The sequence below is a fragment of the Lathamus discolor genome, chromosome 5, assembly GCF_037157495.1.
Source record: "Lathamus discolor isolate bLatDis1 chromosome 5, bLatDis1.hap1, whole genome shotgun sequence".
NCBI lineage: Eukaryota > Metazoa > Chordata > Aves > Psittaciformes > Psittacidae > Lathamus > Lathamus discolor.
The window spans coordinates 42,476,820-42,494,511 of record NC_088888.1 but is presented as its reverse complement, the minus strand read 5'-3'; the positions used below and the strand labels follow the sequence as shown (position 1 = coordinate 42,494,511).

General features: G+C 42.5%; 1 long non-coding RNA gene across 1 annotated transcript in view; it reads right to left on the bottom strand.

The window, feature by feature from the left end:
- LOC136014299 (uncharacterized) overlaps positions 1-16,021 on the bottom strand; it is a 45,852-nt gene extending 29,831 nt beyond the window's left edge. The window contains exons 1-2 of the long non-coding RNA XR_010612618.1: positions 15,957-16,021; positions 3,957-4,064 (exon numbers count right to left, since the gene is read on the bottom strand). This is a non-coding gene — a long non-coding RNA (uncharacterized LOC136014299). The remainder of the gene's footprint in view (positions 1-3,956; positions 4,065-15,956) is intronic.
- Between the last annotated feature and the right edge of the window lie 1,671 nt (positions 16,022-17,692).

Genomic DNA, 17,692 nt, shown 5'->3' with positions numbered 1-17,692 from the left:
TGTAGAAATTCCCATGTGACAGCTCAGCCGTGTGCAACGTGCATTTGGGTGCTGCAGCAGTATGAAGAACCTCTAGTCTGCAATATCTTAGGGACAGATAATGCTGTAATGACAACACAATTAAGTCTGAATGGTCTGTGAGCTTTAAAGAGCTGTAATGGAGCTCTCCCGCTGGGATGATGTGGTGACAGAGGTTGCGTGGTCTGCATAGCCCAGAGCATTCCCCAGTACCTCAGCCTGTGCCAGACAAACTGTTTAAGTTTTAAACTCTGAAAAGTGCTTCCCATGTAAAAGTCACCAGCCAGCGTTTGCCACTCTGTGTTCCAATGCAGAAAGAGATAGCAGCTCCTGCTGACAGCAGGAATAAGCCTTGGCCTTATGAGGAGCTGTTTTTCTCAGAGCTGTCAGGAAACCCTAGCAGAAGCATCAACAGTGTGGTGCCCTGGAAAGGCCTGAGGCAAAGGACATGCTGCTGCTTATGTGCTCAGGCAGACCTTGTCAGCCCCTCATGGCACAGGAGGTGCAGGGTGCCAAGTGCCTCAGGACATCAGTAAAAGGACAGGAAGGCTCCCAGTCTCCCTTTGGCTCCTTTAATAAACATTAGTTCCAATGCAAACAATTTAAAAGAGAAAGTTTTGGAGCGCAGGTTCAGCTTACTGGTGTGGTAGGTGATAAAAAGCTCAAATAGAAGGGGGGTTCTGGGATGCGCTCTATGTGCAGTAGATCCAGATCATCTGGTTGATTTCACTAACCGTAGTATGTAAGACCTTTTGTTCACCTGGGAGGAAACACTACTGCTTGAAGCTCTGGTCCAGCTCTTTTTCATGACCACCACTGAAGAGCCCCTGTCTGCATCATGCCACACTGCAGAGTCACTTACATCTGCCCATCCTGTATCTAATTAAGTCCCTGTATCAACTACTGTGTCCCAGACAGAAAGGAATGATGCTTTGGTTTAAGGAATGCATGAGTTTTACTATTCTCTGTGGATTTTTTTGCCAATTAATCTCTGCAGGAAGGGGGGCACACACTAACTTTTCATCCATATTTGAGACCGTGCAAAGATTGGACTTGATTTCAGCAGGAGCCTTTGGGCTCATGTAACACTGATAATAAATAACTAGGCACATTAGGAAGGGCAAATAATAGCAGTTTTTCTTTCAGGTTGTAGAGTGGTTAAGCAGGCAGGATCCTTTCCAAACATAGAACATTTTGTCTGCAGGTGGGATGCTCTACAAACAGGGACAATGCATATGCCCAATACCTTTTGCAAAAGTCTCCAATAGCATCTGTTAAAAAGCATTTGGAAAATCCACCTTAAGAAAACCACACCAATGAAATGGCCTGCCAAGCTGCAGCTTCCCGATCCTTCCATTATAAAGAAATTTGCTTATGGTGCAATTTATGTAGGCTCCATATTCCAGCAAAAATACATCAAGTGGTATCAGGTTACCGGAATCAGTCCTAAAGCAACTGCTTCCTAGAAGGGGAGTTAAAAAGAAGCAGCAGCTTGCTTCATGTTCATTAAGTTGTGACACAAAGCTCTTGGGGAAGCACCAGGAACATGAGAAAATACCCTTTTCTTTTAGTGGCGGTGTTTGGTTTTGTTCTCCCCCTTACGAAAACCTGATACAGTAACTGAAAGCAGAGGAAACACCCACTTTTCAAACCTGAACTGTAATCAATTTCCCAGCAAGGGCAGTGTCCCCATGCAGCAGTCTGTTACTAGAGAACATCATCAGTACTAGCACCCATTCCGCTTCAGAAATTTCTTGAAACAGCACTGTTATCGCTAAACCTTCAAATGCTGTAAAACCCCTTGTTTGGGGGTTTGAAAGCTTGATGGTCAAAATGCTTTGACCCTCTGTTTGGGGTCAGAGAGACTTCCTGCAAGAAGGCCTAGTACTACAACCTCCCACTCACTACAGATAAGCTTGTTTTTTATCTTCCAGCAGAAACCTATGTTTCAAAGACATGATTTGAAATAAAAGTAAAGAAAGGGGTTTCATCTTGTGCTGAAGTGCTTAGGTTTTTCTGTAAGGGAAGCAAATATTAGCAGAAGCCAATGCAGCTGCTACAGAGGTGTTTTTTTTTTATTTTAAAGAAGCTACACAGACACATGAAACAAAACTAAACCACATGTTTAATCAGTGGGAGTTAGAATAATTTCACTAGAATCCACAATCGTACATTCATCAGCTGAAAACACCAGTTTTTATACCGGGATTTTTTTCCTCACTTCCCCCACTTATCTGGAGCAGAACCAGCAAGCACCGAAGGAAACTTGAGCCCAGACAGTTCCCTATTTCAGACGTTAACCTGACTACTACAAGAGCACTTTTACACAAAGTGGAAGTGACCTATTTAACAACTGTGACTTATTTTCCTCTTACTTAGGCTGATAGTTAACTGCCATGCCCCTTTTCCCCTCACCCACAGTGGAAAAGATCTTGTTTTGCTAAGCATATGTGTGTAACTAACTGCAAAGGACTGCAGAATGTGCTCTGGAGACAAGGGTGAGCCTGAAGTGCCTGGATCTACACAAAACTTCAGCTTTGCAGGAGTCTTCTTTTGGCAAGCAGTAACCCTGTAGTTACACAGCTGGGTTTATGTTCTCTTACAGGATAAATGCAGGCAGGCACATGCTTGTTTAGAACACTTTATAAAATTAGATGTGCAGAAGATACTGGCCTGCCTACTTTCCCAGCTGATGTGATCACCTGCTCCCATTGCTTGGCTTCAAAAGCGGTAAGAACAAGGTGATCCTGAAGAGGTGACACCCATGTGAGGTATTTCACTTACGTACTGGCAAGAGCAATTGAACTTGTAGAGCTGATGCTGCATTTTGAGTTTGGAGAAATGTGAGTAAGTGTGACGTGGAGTATTTGATCTTTTAAGTTTCTTTTCGAAAAAGGGAATAATGCTGCATCTTGCTTGTGCTATCCAAGCTTGCCTGTGACTTCTATCCATGTAGCCATGAGATCCTAAACATGCCATTTAGTTTCAGGGCACTTCATAGTAATCCTCTCATGAATAGTCACTATGCACGCAGAGGAAGAGATTAAAACCTAAATGGTTGCCTCATGCCAGTATAAAGACTGGCACGCTGCAGACTTATTAGCGAATAGCTCTCTGAGCTTCCTACGCGCATACTTGCTGTGTGACGCTGCCCTTTCCGGGCCTCCAACCTGCCCTTGTGACAGGCAGCTGGGTACCGTGCTCTCCCCTCACACCCAGACCTTCCTCCCAGTATAACCTGCCAGGAACCCACCATTGCCTTGGTCTGACCAGGTCTATGTCTTGCCAGGACCACTGGTGGTGTGGCATCTATTCTGGTGAGCTGTACAGCCCCAGATCTGCTATTGCTAGTGAACTCAAGAGATGGGCCTGGGTTCTCTTTTGCACAGCTATCTGCAGCTCAGAGTAGAATGACCAAAATATCCCTACCATTTTCTAGGTACACAGTCCTTTTAAATGCAAAAGGAAGGAAAGGTATTTGTATGGTTTTCTCTCTCTGTCCATCTGGGAACTATTGCTTTAAATAGGTACTGTTAAACTCTTTGATAATTTAGTTTCACAATTCCAGATTAAAAATAGGTAAGGGCCAAGAGTGGTGGCTAGAACAACCTTGTGACAACCAGTGGCATTTTATGGCATTAAACTGAATAAACTGTCTTTGAAAAACATCTGTATACCTCTTGAGGTTTTCTATTACAAAGAAAAAGTGCCTGTGAGCAAAGCTACTTCCCTATTTTAACATGTGTTTACCAGACAATTTCATTCCTATATGCAACTTACCTTTCTAGAAGAGTCTGGGTACAATATAGATTGAAATTTCTTACAGCATTTACAATATTACTTCAAAACACCTTATCATATAGTAAAATCATCTCTTCATTTCAGTTCCTCTTTCTACCAGTGCTTGATGCCTCTCTACCTCTTGTGTTTCTTCTTACCTTATCTCCTGTAGCCTTTTCCGAAGTTCTTCATTATTCTGTCCATTTCTGACAGCCACAGCAATCTCCCTTATGGGCCAGTTCTTCCAATCATGCCGTGTGCAGTTTCTGTGGTATTAAGCATTAAAGCTAAAGAAAAAATAAAAACAAAAAAACTTCAAAGAAACCAACCCAAAAACTTGGCCAGAGACTTCTCTTTACATGGTGTTCTTTCACCACAATATGTTCAGTGCCAAGCTGGTCTTAAAATAAACTGATTTTGTCTGTTTATATCCTATATCCTCCAACCTCCTGCCTTGACTTCACCAAGTAGTCCCCCTCTTATCAGCCTCTTTCATTTTTAGATACTGTATAAAAATCCAATTAAACAGCAATCAAATGAAAATACTTAATCACAGGGTAAAAGCTGTAAGAACCTATGCTGAGGGTGTGAGGAGAACTCGGCAAGCACAGAGCAGAGACTGACAAACTGCTCAGAAGAGCAGACACATGGCCAGGCCTTAGTGATGGGGTGAAATGTATTTCCTAAAGTTTCAAAGATGATTTTCTCCGAGGAGATTTGGTTGCAATACAGAAAGCTCCTGAGCAGCTGAACTGAGAGGCCTGAAAAAAAGGACTTTTCCTGCCAGGACATAGTGGGCAAGAAGGAATTCTGTTTCTAAATGCTTTTATTTCTGTTTTGTCTCACTCTAAGTTTTATCAGTTTTAAAAGCTGTGGATCTAGTTTCTGTTAAAATAAAACTTGAGTTTGAGTTTAAAAGCTCTTTGGCAGTCTTGAGAGTGCCTAACTTAAGAAAAAAGTTTGGCAGATCTGCCTGAACATTCTAGGCAACCAAGTCCCATCACACCACCTTGGGCTGTGAAGAATGCACCAATTTCAGTAGGGAGCAATGAGAAATAAGCATTTCAAAATGCTACGCTTTGTCAAAATGCCTTGCAATATTGTGGTCCATACCAAAGTCCCACCTTGCAACATCTGCATGCTGTTCTTACTTGAGAAACAGGTAGTTGCTTCCTCTAGTGAAACAGAGCACAGAACTTGTCTCAGAACTTTCAGAATAGCTAAGATACAACACTGCACAAAACATACATCAACCTTTTGGTCTGCATTTACTTGCATGACTCTTGCTAATCTCTGCTGTCATACAGGATTTATATCTTGATTGTATTACAGTGGGGAATCACAATAAGCTGCATAGGAAAAAAGGCCATTGGAAGAATGAACAGAGAATCAAACGGCTTATTTGAACAGTTAAAGAAAATGGAAGAGACTGGGTCTTGCAACTACCATTTTTCACAGAAAGACAAAAATATGATTACTATTATCTAATACACTGCACAATTCCTTGGTTTGCAAGCATGGATTCATTTGTACTAGGCTCATCACCATCATATCTGAGCATCAGACAGACTTTTTTAATTGGCAGCAGTATAACCAGTTCAAACAAAGGCTAGCGGTCTTCCATTTGTTAACTGAAAGTAATATACCCATTTAATACATACCCATTAACACACAGCATAAACAAACCCCAGAATAATTTAGGTTGGAAGGGACCTCTGTATCACCCCACTTCTGCTGCACAAAGCAGCTATAGCTTTCAGGTTGCTCAAAGCTTCATCCAGTTAAGTTTGGAAAGCCTCAAAAGACGCATTTTATTTCAGTCAGGCGTTCCCTGTTCTCAAGCCATTCCTTGCCAGGACAACTCATTTCCTTGCCCACTGGAAAGGATCATTCTGGTGCTCCATGAGGCTATTGAGGATCAAACATATGTGAAACTCCTTCACACTGCTCTATGGCAGCCTCCCGTCTTTTCCTGAGGAAGATGGAATCTGCTCTCCTAAAATCTAGGATTATTACCTTGCCTTCCTTTCTTTCCTTGGGAGCTTAAATTTTATGATCTCATTGTCACAGCAGTGTCAAATTGTGATATAAATGCAGGTTGTCAGGTAAACAGAACAGTCGGAATATCAGCTTATTTAATAGAAAATAGTTTCAAGGTGATCCTTTATAATGCAAATATGAAAAAATGTTACTGTGATGTAAAGCCAAAATGAGGTGCCCGTGAAAGCAGCTAGTGCATATCTTCCTGTTATTCATCATTCTAGTTGGAACTTACTAGTTTTATCCAGCAATGGAATAGTCAACCAATACTGAACTGTATATTGCCGCATAACTTAAGCAATAACATGCCATGAAGATGAATGGCAAAAATTCACATCTTGGAAGATCTGGCTCTGCCTGCCTGTGGACACCTATGTATTGCTTACCTTTAGCTTACCACCCTTACAGCCTTTTGAGCGCCGAGGGCATGTTTGTAAAACATTAAAGCCGGGGGATAGAGCAAAAAGTGGCAACCTCTGCGAGACAGACTCAGCTTGGGCTGCCTGTGAGCCAGCTCAAACTGCCCACACATTATGTGTCCACATGATTTGTATGCTCCTCCTGGGTCATATACTCCCTTGCTCCTCCATTCATCTTCTGTATCTCTGTATAATTACCTTAAGAACCCTTTGTTCAGATGGAACATCAGAAAACTTAGAGTGGACATGGCATCATCTCACTTGTAAAAATAAACAGGGTGTGTGTGTGTGTGTATCATAGAATCATAGAATAGTTAGGGTTGGAAAGTAGCTTAAGATCATCTAGTTCCAACCCCCCTGCCATGGACAGGGACATCTCTCACCAAACCATCTCACCCAAGGCTCTGTCCAACCTGGCCTTGAACACTGCCAGGGATGGAGCATTCACAACTTCCTTGGGCAACCCATTCCAGTGCCTCACCACCCTAACACGAAAGAACTTCTTCGTTATATCCAATCTAAACTTCCCCTGCTTAAGTTTTAACCCGTTACCCCTTGTCCTACCACTACAGTCATATATGTACAGTCATATACTGTACAGTCATGTACTATAGTACATAGTATGTACTATAGTACATCACTATAGTATGTGTGTGCACATGCATGCTTCTATGTACATATTAAAGTTTAATTCAGTGATTCTTGGTTTTCTGCCTTCACATTCCTGCTTTGTTGACATCCGGAAAGAAGTTGCCATTAACAATAGTCGGGTAACTACTGAGCATGAATTTATAAATAGAATTTCACTGCTGTGTTATTTTGTCAGTCATTAGTACTTCATTTTACATGCCATCCATAACATCTCGAAGTCAGAATCTGATTGACTAAACATGTTTTGGCTTTAGCTAGTAGTAACTATTCTATTTTTGAGACATAAACTGTTACTGCTAAAGTGTGGTCCTAACAAGGACTTTGTGTTTGAGGAAATCAAGGCCTTGATTTGACCATGGCAGGGAGTTACAGCCAAAACACTTTTAATCTTTTCTTCAGCCTGCCAAATGAGATGTAGCTGTAGACAGCCAGGCAAAGCAACCAGTAGAATTTCAAGCTACTTCCAGTGCGTGTACCACATGTAAACCAGAATGCAAATGTTACGATACAGTAAACAAAAGCGTGAGAAATTCCCAACAGCACAAACATCCTGAAAAATATTGACAGCTCAGCCTTTCTTGCTTCCTCTCAAAATGGATGCAAAGCAGTCTGTCAAGAAGCAGACTGCCAGCTCCTTTGCTGTCTTTTCCAGACCGTGGTTGAGATCTTTGAAGTTATTCAGCCACCTGACTCTCATTTGAATGGCTTCAGGGGTCTGGGCCTTGGTGTCTTCTCTCAGGGTACTGCAAATCTCTTTAGAGTTCCTTTTATTTGGGGCTCCCCTTTTGGTTTTATTTCTTTGCTTTTTTATTTCTCCCTTCCCCCATTTCCTATTAATTGCTATTATGTTTATCACAGCACCATCTAGGTCAGTGAGTGCAGAGCTAACTATACAGATACAGGCTCTCCTTCCCTCATCCAGCCTGTGACCAATAGTGCTACTCCTGCACCCTTCCCAAGCCCCGCAGGAGTCATGGATGGATTGAAAGCCCTGGCTTTCATGAGGTGTCAGCTGCCCCCACAACCCACCTCTGTCAATGCAATAATCAGGACCTGCTTTGCTCCCAGCAGCTCACAAAGTACTTCATCTGTATCATCAGCTCTGATCGGCTGCATTGCTCACAGTGTAAGCTTTCAAATCTCTTATTGTAATATGACCCTTTTAGCAAATGCTATTGCTTTTAAAACCAATTTGTTCCACACTGAAAGGCCTCTAAGCTCCCATAATGTTAGGGCTGGTGCTTGCACACTAAACTCTGCTTGCTAACAGAGGCCATGGAAAACTATCTGGTTACACATCAGGCTGGTGTGGAACCAGTGAAAAGGCAAAAAGAGAGGCACATTTATACTACACTTACTAGTCTTACTTCCAGAATTGCAAAATTCCCTCTGTTCCAAATTAATGATGAGCAGTTCTCCACATGCTTGTGCAGCACAGTGGCTGCTCAAGAACATTCTTATCACAAACCTGTGTAAAATGCTGATCTTGCACAGCAGTTCTGAAAACCAAAGGTAAAAAGCTGTTGTTTTAAAGTGTTTTAGAATATTTTTAAATACGCTCAATACACTTTTACAATTGTTGTTGGACGAATTTGAACGAAACAATGAGGGAGGTAAAATAACTCTACTCCCAGAGCACTTTAACCTTACTTAATGGTGCAAGAGTTCAGAGAAACAAGGGCTTAAGCAAAGCCCATCTGTCTATCAGCCCTTTCCCCAGGTACTCTTGAACCCGGCGGCCAGTTTCAATCATGTTTGAGAGAGCAGCAGCCTCTTACAAACCAATCTCATATTTCACAGAAACCCATGAGGGGAGGGAGAAGAGAAATGCTTAAACTAGTGTTCTTCCTAAGAGAAAGGCAAGCAGAAACCAGCCATTATCTGGACCTTTGGTGGGCCTTGTCCTTGAACAAAGAGCATCTTGCTCACCTACCAGCCCCAAATAATAGATGGTGAATATATGAGGAAATACTTGAGCTGAAAAGCAAGGTGAAGGGGAGTTATCATTATAAGGGAAAATACTGAAGACGTGGGATGAAGCAGAAGCTTAAGGGAAGCAAAAAAAGGAATAATTCTTGAGTCATGGGAAGAGCCTGGTGATGTTGCTATGAAGAAGCCTTAAGAGTTCAAGAAGAAGATGGGGTTATTTTGGTGAAGACCATAGGAGACAGAAAACACAAATATGTGGGAAACCAGAGCTCCCTACTTATGTCTGTTACGGGTCAGTGTGGAGCATGTTAACACACTATATAAGTCTGAAGATTTACTTTAATGAGGTCCAAAGATTTGAGTAGAAAGGATTCAAAGTTGTCACTCATATGGCATTCCAAGGTCTCATAAATGTGAATGATTTCCAAAGCCAGGCCTAAATGTTTAACTAAACTGGTACAGAGGCTTGGCCTCAATGTAACTTTTAATCAGCCCAAACAGCCTGAGCTACAGCTCTCCACCCCCATCATACTGCATTGCCGGAAGCAAATGATCCACATGGTGGGATTAACAAACCAGAATCTCTCTATAAATTTGGTTAAGGGGCTTCTACCCTTCTGATCAGTTGTGTTTGGTAGTGGGCCTTTGAAAGAAGCAGCACAGTGAAAAGCAATGAGACTGCTGCTGACAGCTTCTGTTCAAGACCAGTACTTGTCAGTGGACACACACTGTTTGAGCAACAGTGTGAGATAACTGGGGAGCTCCTGAGATGACTCGGGTTACTGCCAGTGGCAAGCCTAAGGACTCCTGGCAGAGCTGGTCACCAGCTCACAGACTGACCATCAGGATCAACAGTAGCATGGACTGGTGCGCATAAACTTTGAGCTTTAGCATAAAGGTTTCACCTCTGCCTCAGGAGGCTCCTCAGGCACCAGCTGATGAAATTTGGCAGCATAGGCCACTTACACTCTCCTGCAAGCATTACCTGCCAGCTGCTGTGTGACAAAGACACTGCACCAGTGGACTCTAGTTCAGAGCCTCTTGACCATTTTCATGTTCCAAGAAAACTAAATGCAGGTCTCACAGTCAGGGCACCACACAGGCCAGCTGCTCCCTAAAGCAAGGTGACCCAGAAAGTAATGGGAACCCAGTACCAGCAGGGCCCAACCTCCCCAACCGGAGCCCATCCACAATATCGAGTGAGGTGAGCAGGACAAACCTGGAGATGATGACCAGAACCAGCTGAGAGTCCATATCATAAGACATTGAGACGTGCTTAAGGTCGAGCTGGAAATTCAGTCTGTAGATCAAGGCTGAGAACAAGTCTAACACTGGCTGGAAAGATCCACAAGACTGGACTAAGGCCTAGCCAGGACATCAGTCTCCAGGCTGAGATCTGGATCAACACAGCCCATGGTAAAACAAGACATGGAAAAGCTGAAGAGCAGCACTCATCCAGCCCAGCCCAACCAAAACCTCCCAGTTCTGGGCTGAGCTGAAATAGGGTTTCTAGGCCATGGGTGTGGGTGGAAGCCCCAGCTGAGGCTGATGAAGGCCATTTAAGTCTTACTAGTGCATGCAGGTGCCTGATATGGCCAAACCTGATAAAGAAGATGGGGTTGGCTCAAAATGATGGTATGGGATATTTGAATCTATTCAGCAGGTACAAAGAGCCTGTGACAATACCCCAGAAACACCAAAAGCATAGTTTACTCTGACCCAGAGGCTAGTGTGGCAGGCTAAAAAAGTGCACTGAGGGTGGCTTGCTAAAGGTGTGGGAGTTGCATTCTCTTTCTCACACTGATGTCTTTGCATTTCCCTTGTAAAAACATACTGGGAAAAGCAATCTGGTTTGCTTTAACACTACCTCATACCCACCTGAATCTTAATCAAGAAAAAGTCCACTTCAAAGGGCCGATGTGCTGAAAATGCATATATACGACATACACACGCAGTCGATTTTTAATGAACTTAGATCTACAGATGCAGATCTCATGGTAGACAAAGCAGACAAGTAGCTCTTCTTGGGGCTGTTTTTTTACTGCAATTAATTTTGGTGTCTTCTGAAAGGATAAGAATTACATTAGTACTGTGATAGTGATTATGCTGGCCAGTTGATGATATGGACATGACTATGTTAAAACTTTTGCTAGGCCACTGAGCATTCCCAGTGTGAGCTCCAGAAATGTGAGAAGATTCAGGCTGAGCTAAGCTTCTGATGCTGTTGTTAAAACTGGAGTGCCTCCTTGTCAGCTAAGCTTGGTGCTTAGCAGAGTGTTCACCATCTGCCCCCTGTGCAATACTCATGAATGTAGCAACCAATATACAATCTGGGATGTGTGGGCAATGCTGGAAGGTTAAAATATTCTTCCTTTGCCAGATATATCTTACTTGGTTGTTTCATTTCGCACATATGGAACAGTAAAATCTATTTGTTTTCTTGCCAATAAAGGAACGCTTTACTAATGCTCCTTAGTCACATCTTATCTACAAAAGGTGAAGGCTCTGATGTTTCCTGTTGGGTTGGTTTGCACTGCAATTCATACACAAAAGCTTTTTAGCACTTAAATCCTGAGCTAGAAGTATTTTTAAAATTATGACCTGAAATAGGAACTTCAGAAAACTGTGTCGGCATCTGTGGATATCTTAAGAGTGACATGAACTGTTACTACTTGAGGAACTCGACAGGCTCTCCATGAGTGCTGTGTACCTTACAAGTGTGTAGGAGTCTACTAATGGCTTAATTGTTGAGCATAACATTGTCTCTGTAGTGGGCATGTGTCCTTTCACCAACCTCAGAAACATGTGGTGGGCCATGCAGATTTCATAGGATCTATCTGAGCTCCTGAGCAGTGAAGGCTGCTCAAACATGGGTGACAGCAGCCTTTTATAAAAGCAAGCATTTCATCAGGACAAACCTTGACTCAGTCTCACTGCTCAAAGAATCTGACATGTGTGTTTCCATCCCCGTGTGTTTTACAAAGTGCTAACGTGAAAGCACTTTATAAAGCACCTGGGATCTCATGTACAATAGTGTTTCCTGGTAGGGGAGCACAGGGAGCATTGCTGGGGCCCTATGTGAGAGGCAGTGGTAAAGCCAGAGGGCCCTAAAGTATGCATGCATGGCTGGCAATGACCACCATCCTTGCCTCAGGGTGGAAAAGTGGCACCATGTTGGGACCTAAGGGATGCTTGGTCTTTTTGTAGGACTTTGCAGAAAGGTCATTGAAGCCATGTTTTGCGACTGCTCAAGAACAGTAGCAGCTGTGTTTGTAAACCAAAATTTGCCTGGAAAGCGTATTTCATCCATCTTTTTGCTAGGCCTTTGCAGAGGTCTGTTGGTGGGAGTTGAATATGTGATGCCTTTTTTGTCTAGTCTGCAAACTTGATCATTCCAGACAAACTTTCACTGCTTTAAGAAGATGCACACATACCATACACTTCTCTATGGTTAATGACAAGGCAAGGCTTTTGCCATTTTTAAGGGTCTTCACGGAAAAAGTTGCATAAGTTTACACAAAATTGTTGTATTTTTCATGGTTTATAATTCTGGCACAGAAACCACATAGCTCTAGCACAAAAACACAATGGCTTTGGCACTTTCTGAACCAAGGAACTATGGACCGCAAAGCCAGGAGCTCTGGTGGGGCGAGCAGCAACACCAGGGACCTAAGAAAGGGAGTCAGGGCAGATCTCCCTTTCCAACCTGGGCGTGCATGCCACAATGAGGTGTTAAACAGCTTTTCAGAGATGCCTCGGTGACACTGAAGTCCTTTGCTTCCATTTTTTTAACAGAACAGAGAAAGCCCCAGAATGGGGAAGACTGTGGAGAGAGGTGCAAAGATCAAAGTGAAGACCACTGGGTAAGCCAGTCCCACTGCCCACCTCCCACACAAAGCAGGAGTGAAGTAAAAGAACAGTGTCACAAGAGTAGGGCCAGAGGTGAGAGGCAAGTGCTCCTCTGGGGTCTGTGCCATGTGTGCTTATTTAAGACACCAGGTTTCCTAGAGCTGAGCTCCTTGTCAGACCCATCCTCTCCCAACAGGAGCTTGTATCTGCCCTGGGGCTGTTAAAGTTTTACAATAGCTGAAATGAACCAGAATGCTCTGGGCCTGAGCTGCTGGGACCAGTCAGAAGAACTCGTCCCCCCAAGCCCTTGGCTCCAGTATTTATTGCTTCTTGCCTCGCAGTTTGGACAGTTGTAGAATGTGTCGCAAGACAGAACTTTTAACTCTGGCCTTTATTTAATTTGACAATGGGTGAGGCCTTTATTTTACATCCTTCTTCAGTGGATAGAAATCTGTTTGGTCTATATTAATTTTTTGTTCTGTACCAATGGTTGGCATCAACTGGTTTCAGTTTTTTTGCACTATAAATGTTTAAATAAACAAACCAGGGTCCCAAGTGGTGGTCAGGGATTTTGCCAGACCATGGCAAGTAGTGGGCCCCAAGAGGCTTTGAAAACCACCCAAAGAAATAGAGTACAGAAGATCTGCACCGAGCATGCATAATAATCTGTTCCAGAAGCTAGAAAATATTTTCCAAGAGACTTGGCAATTGTGGCTTGAGATGGAGAAAGAGAGAAAGAGAGAGATGGGTAGAGAGAAAATGCCCTTTTTCCAGGAAGAATGGATAACTGAGAAAAGCCCCTGCTACTGCAGGGTACTTAGCTATAAGGAAAGATTCACTCAGCAGAGGGTTTTGCATCATGAGAGGTGCAGAGACAGTTCTTTGCCTAATTGTAGAGTCCAGACTGGCAAAAGCTGCAGGAAGACTTTGTTTAAAAGAGAGACGACAAATAACGCTGGTAGATAACAACTTAAAATTTTGAACTAATCTGTATCAGTCTCTTAGACCCACCCCCCCCCCCCCCCCCAAAATGAGGACTAGAGAGGTCAAGAACTCGTCTGAGCCTCCAAAAGCCAATTAAGTTTCAGTCCTTAAGATGGGCCATTAGGTTTTGGACAGTCATTTTCATGCGGGGACCAATGGCTTGTCTATCAGAAACTCATCACTGAGAAAAGCCTGGAGCCTTGATGCGATGATAGCTTGACATGAAGAATCGACCACTCTCTGGCGATTTGCTTTAATGCTTACTCTCACTGTTTAACGTTTCTGGTTATTTTCTCATTTGGATTTGCCAGGCTTCCACTTTCAGCTACTGGCTCTAGTTGCCAATTTCTCTGCTAGATTAAGAGCTCTTTAGTCCATGACATTTTCCGCCAGGAGGGAAACATCTTCTGTACTCGAGTCATTTCTCATTTTTTACAAGCCTTTATTAAACTCAACAGACTGAGTTCTCCAAGTCTTTGCTATGGCTTTTTCACTAGGCCTTGCATAATTTTTGTGGCTGTTTTCTTCACCCACTCCAGTATTTCAACAACCTTCTAAAACTGTGGGCATTGAAACAGTCTACCTAATACTGTACACAGGTATAAATGTACATCCCTGCTCAAACTGGATTGGGGTAGCAAACTTTTCTGTTTCTTATTCTGAGATGATTTTTTTCAGTCACTATCAGAAGCTGGCCTGTATTCTAGTCACTAATGCGGTCCTCACCCTTAGGTGCTTTGCTCACATGCTCAAAGTCATATTGATTGCCTCACTTGGCTTCAAAAGGCCAAATCATCATCTGTTCTCTTGCCTGAACAGTTCCTTGCCAATGTGGAAGATACATTCTGCCTTGGTCTTACCTGTGACCCACAGCTGGTGACTGAGATGCCGTACTACAATCTAACTGCTTGTTGGTTTGGTCTGGGCATATCTAAGCAGCACTGAATAACCTGTTGCATATGGATGGCTATCTGGAAGGCATCAGCTAATGAGCTCTCTGGAGTGGCTTCAAGGCCTATGTTAATCCCTTTGGAAGAAACCACACAGACATTGTATACCGTTAGTTTCTTACAAAAATGCTATGTTGTAAGCCAGTGTAGACTTCTGGTGACTGTGTGCCCGTCCAATTTAATTAACAATTCATTTTTCTGCTGCCTAGGGTCCCTTGTCAGGCAAACCAAGCTGCAGCGCTGTCAAGTGTGCTGGTGACCTCCTGTGATGTTGGCTGAACACTCTGCATTGTTCTAGTGTCCTTATGATGTTTCAAGATTCACTAAAAATGAGTATTTCTAGGCCAGGAACTTCTCCATCATCTCTTTAGGTTTCTTGACTGCAAGTTTTCTAGGTCTGCTGATTTTCAAAATATTCATTCTGGGTCAGTGTGGTTTAATATAGTCCTCTTTTATGAGTGGAAAGAAGGCATTTGTGTTCATTGGCTTTCTGGTTTCTGAATACAGATAAGAATGGAAAAAGTCTATCTTTTCTACATGACCATTGATCTTTTTATCATTTCTATCTGTCGAGGGGCAATGTTCCTCTTGTAGTATTTCTTGCATCAAAGTAGTCTTGCTGTTGCGTATGACACAAATATGGCTGCCTGATTCTTATCTGTCTTCAGCTGCTTTTTACATCTTCATGTCACTAAAGCTCCAAACATTTTTCTCTGTCTTATTAATGCACAGTTAATTTCATTTGAATATTGCTCCTGATGTCTGGAGACAATTTTCTGAGAGATGCTAAAGTATTCATATGGTCTGAAGTTTTGGCATCTGTGTCATTCTCTAGAAGAATCTATCTCCTTCAGTAGGGAATTCAGGCTGTGTTGTGATGTGCTCTGAATTTCAGTAGTTTTTGAAAAATTGAAGGAGGATCACTTTTGCAACTGTGTGGATCACTTTAGATCAGCTTTTGGTTATGATTTACTTCTTTTTATCTCAAGCTTTCTTTCTCTCTTCAGTTTTAGCAAATTACTACATCAGTTTTATTTGACTTGCATGCATTAGTCTCTAAGTTAATAATCATTGGTCTTCTCCTACTTTGTTTTTCCTTCCAACTCCTCTCAGTTCCAGGAAGCTGTTTTTATGAAAATATATCTATGACTCGTCAGCAGTATCTTCCTTTTGCCCCACTGTCTGCTGCTACAGGCAGACTACTATCAAGTTTCAGTCCAGTGACTAATTATCTTTATCTAGTACAAAGAAAACAGAAAGATTTACCTCTATGTGAACAATACCCTTTTGTTAGAAATTCTTTTCAGACAAGGAGTATCTTGTAAGGGAATCTTACCTTTTCAGATTTTTCTTCTAAATAAAGCAGTTAGTCATATCAGCTCCTCTCCATCTGTTGCCTTGTGCTGGAAACAAAAGCAAAATGAGGGGAGGGGTAGAGGCAGACAGATAGAATAAGGCTGACAGTGGGGTAGGCAAATCAGTGAACTTACTTCATGGACACGCTTCTCAACCCTAATTTATTTCTACTATATTAAGCAGTATATTTTGATCTCTGGAATGCTTCTGCCTCTTTTCTACTTAATGAGACATAATTAACTAATACTTGCATTTACCCCAAAACCTGTTTCTCTGACACTTTATGTTACCAAAAACTTTAAGCAGTACTGCTCAGATTGTTCTCAGTGTTGACTGTATTTCTTCCAGTATACAAATCTCTCATATTGGTGCAATTAGACATCACGTGGGACGCAGTATTTTGATTCTACTTCTATCTATCATCTCCCCTACCCCCCTCATTTCCCTGTTGGTAGGGGTTTTGATTTTGTGTTTCCTGTATATTCTTATCAGAATGGTGAGAGCTTAAAAAAAAAGTTGCTGTTTACTTTTGTCTGAGTCTTAAGTCCCCCTTCTATAAAGCAGAAGAAACAGAAAAAACTGATGGCAAGAAATAACAAACAGTTCATCATTATTTTTGCGTGAATAGACAGGGCTGTTTCATGATGCCTCTGGCTGAATAGTTTCTGTTGAAATGAAACATAAAATTGTCTCCTGTACCTTGTATATCAATATTTTTTTCCGGCCATGGTGATGAGAATTAGGGAATCATTAAATTAAAAAAAACCAGGAACATAACCGGATAAGTAAACCTAGGGGTTCCCAACCTGTAGAGAATTGGTACCCAGGTATTCAGCCAACCCAAACTGAAAAAGTTTATACAAGAAAAGGACTTGTATTTCCTGCTCTATGCCAGGCCCCTCGGTAATTAGTGTTCCGATGCAAAACTCTTCATTCACCAACACACAATGTTGTGTGGAGCTCTTGCAAAAGTCCTGACCAGTCCCAAGCTCAGTTAACAAACATAAACTTGAGTTGTCCAACACAGATTTAGCTGGAGCCAGAAGGAGTGGGTAGGTAGTAGTAAAGGAAAGCGAGGCAGTACAAAACGTGCATTTTGGGTAGAAGGCAGCTGAAAGTAAAGAGCCTTTAGGAAACCTAAAACATCAAAAAGCCTTAAATCCCAGCACAAGGCCATCTCTAAAGGAGCAGACTGTATCGCACACACTTAGAATCATAGAATCATAGAATAGTTAGGGTCAGAAATTACCTTAAGATCATTTAGTTCCAAACCCCCTGCCATGGGCAGGGACACCTCACACTAAACCATCCCACCCAAGGCTTCATCCAGCCTGGCCTTGAACACTGCCAGGGATGGAGCACTCACTTACTTACCAGTTAATGGTTCACACCGAAATGGTCAGGGAAGATCACTCACACCTAGACTACTGGCTGGTTGTCAGGACTCCACAAAGGAGGAATCAAGGCCAAGAATGCAAATGCCAGTTGCAGATGTATAGCTGCATTTTTGCTCCAGTGACCTTCCTAAATCCTGAAGGCAGAAGGTCAGATGGTCAGGCAACACCAGAGAGTGCCGCCTGAGATGGCTGTTTTATTACTGAAAATCCAAATAGTGTTTTGAAGCAAAGGTTTTGCTAGCCAAAACTGAAGGCACTGAGGAGACTTGTCAGAGCCAAGGAAACTCTGTCATAATCCCTTACACCAAGTATTTTGCAC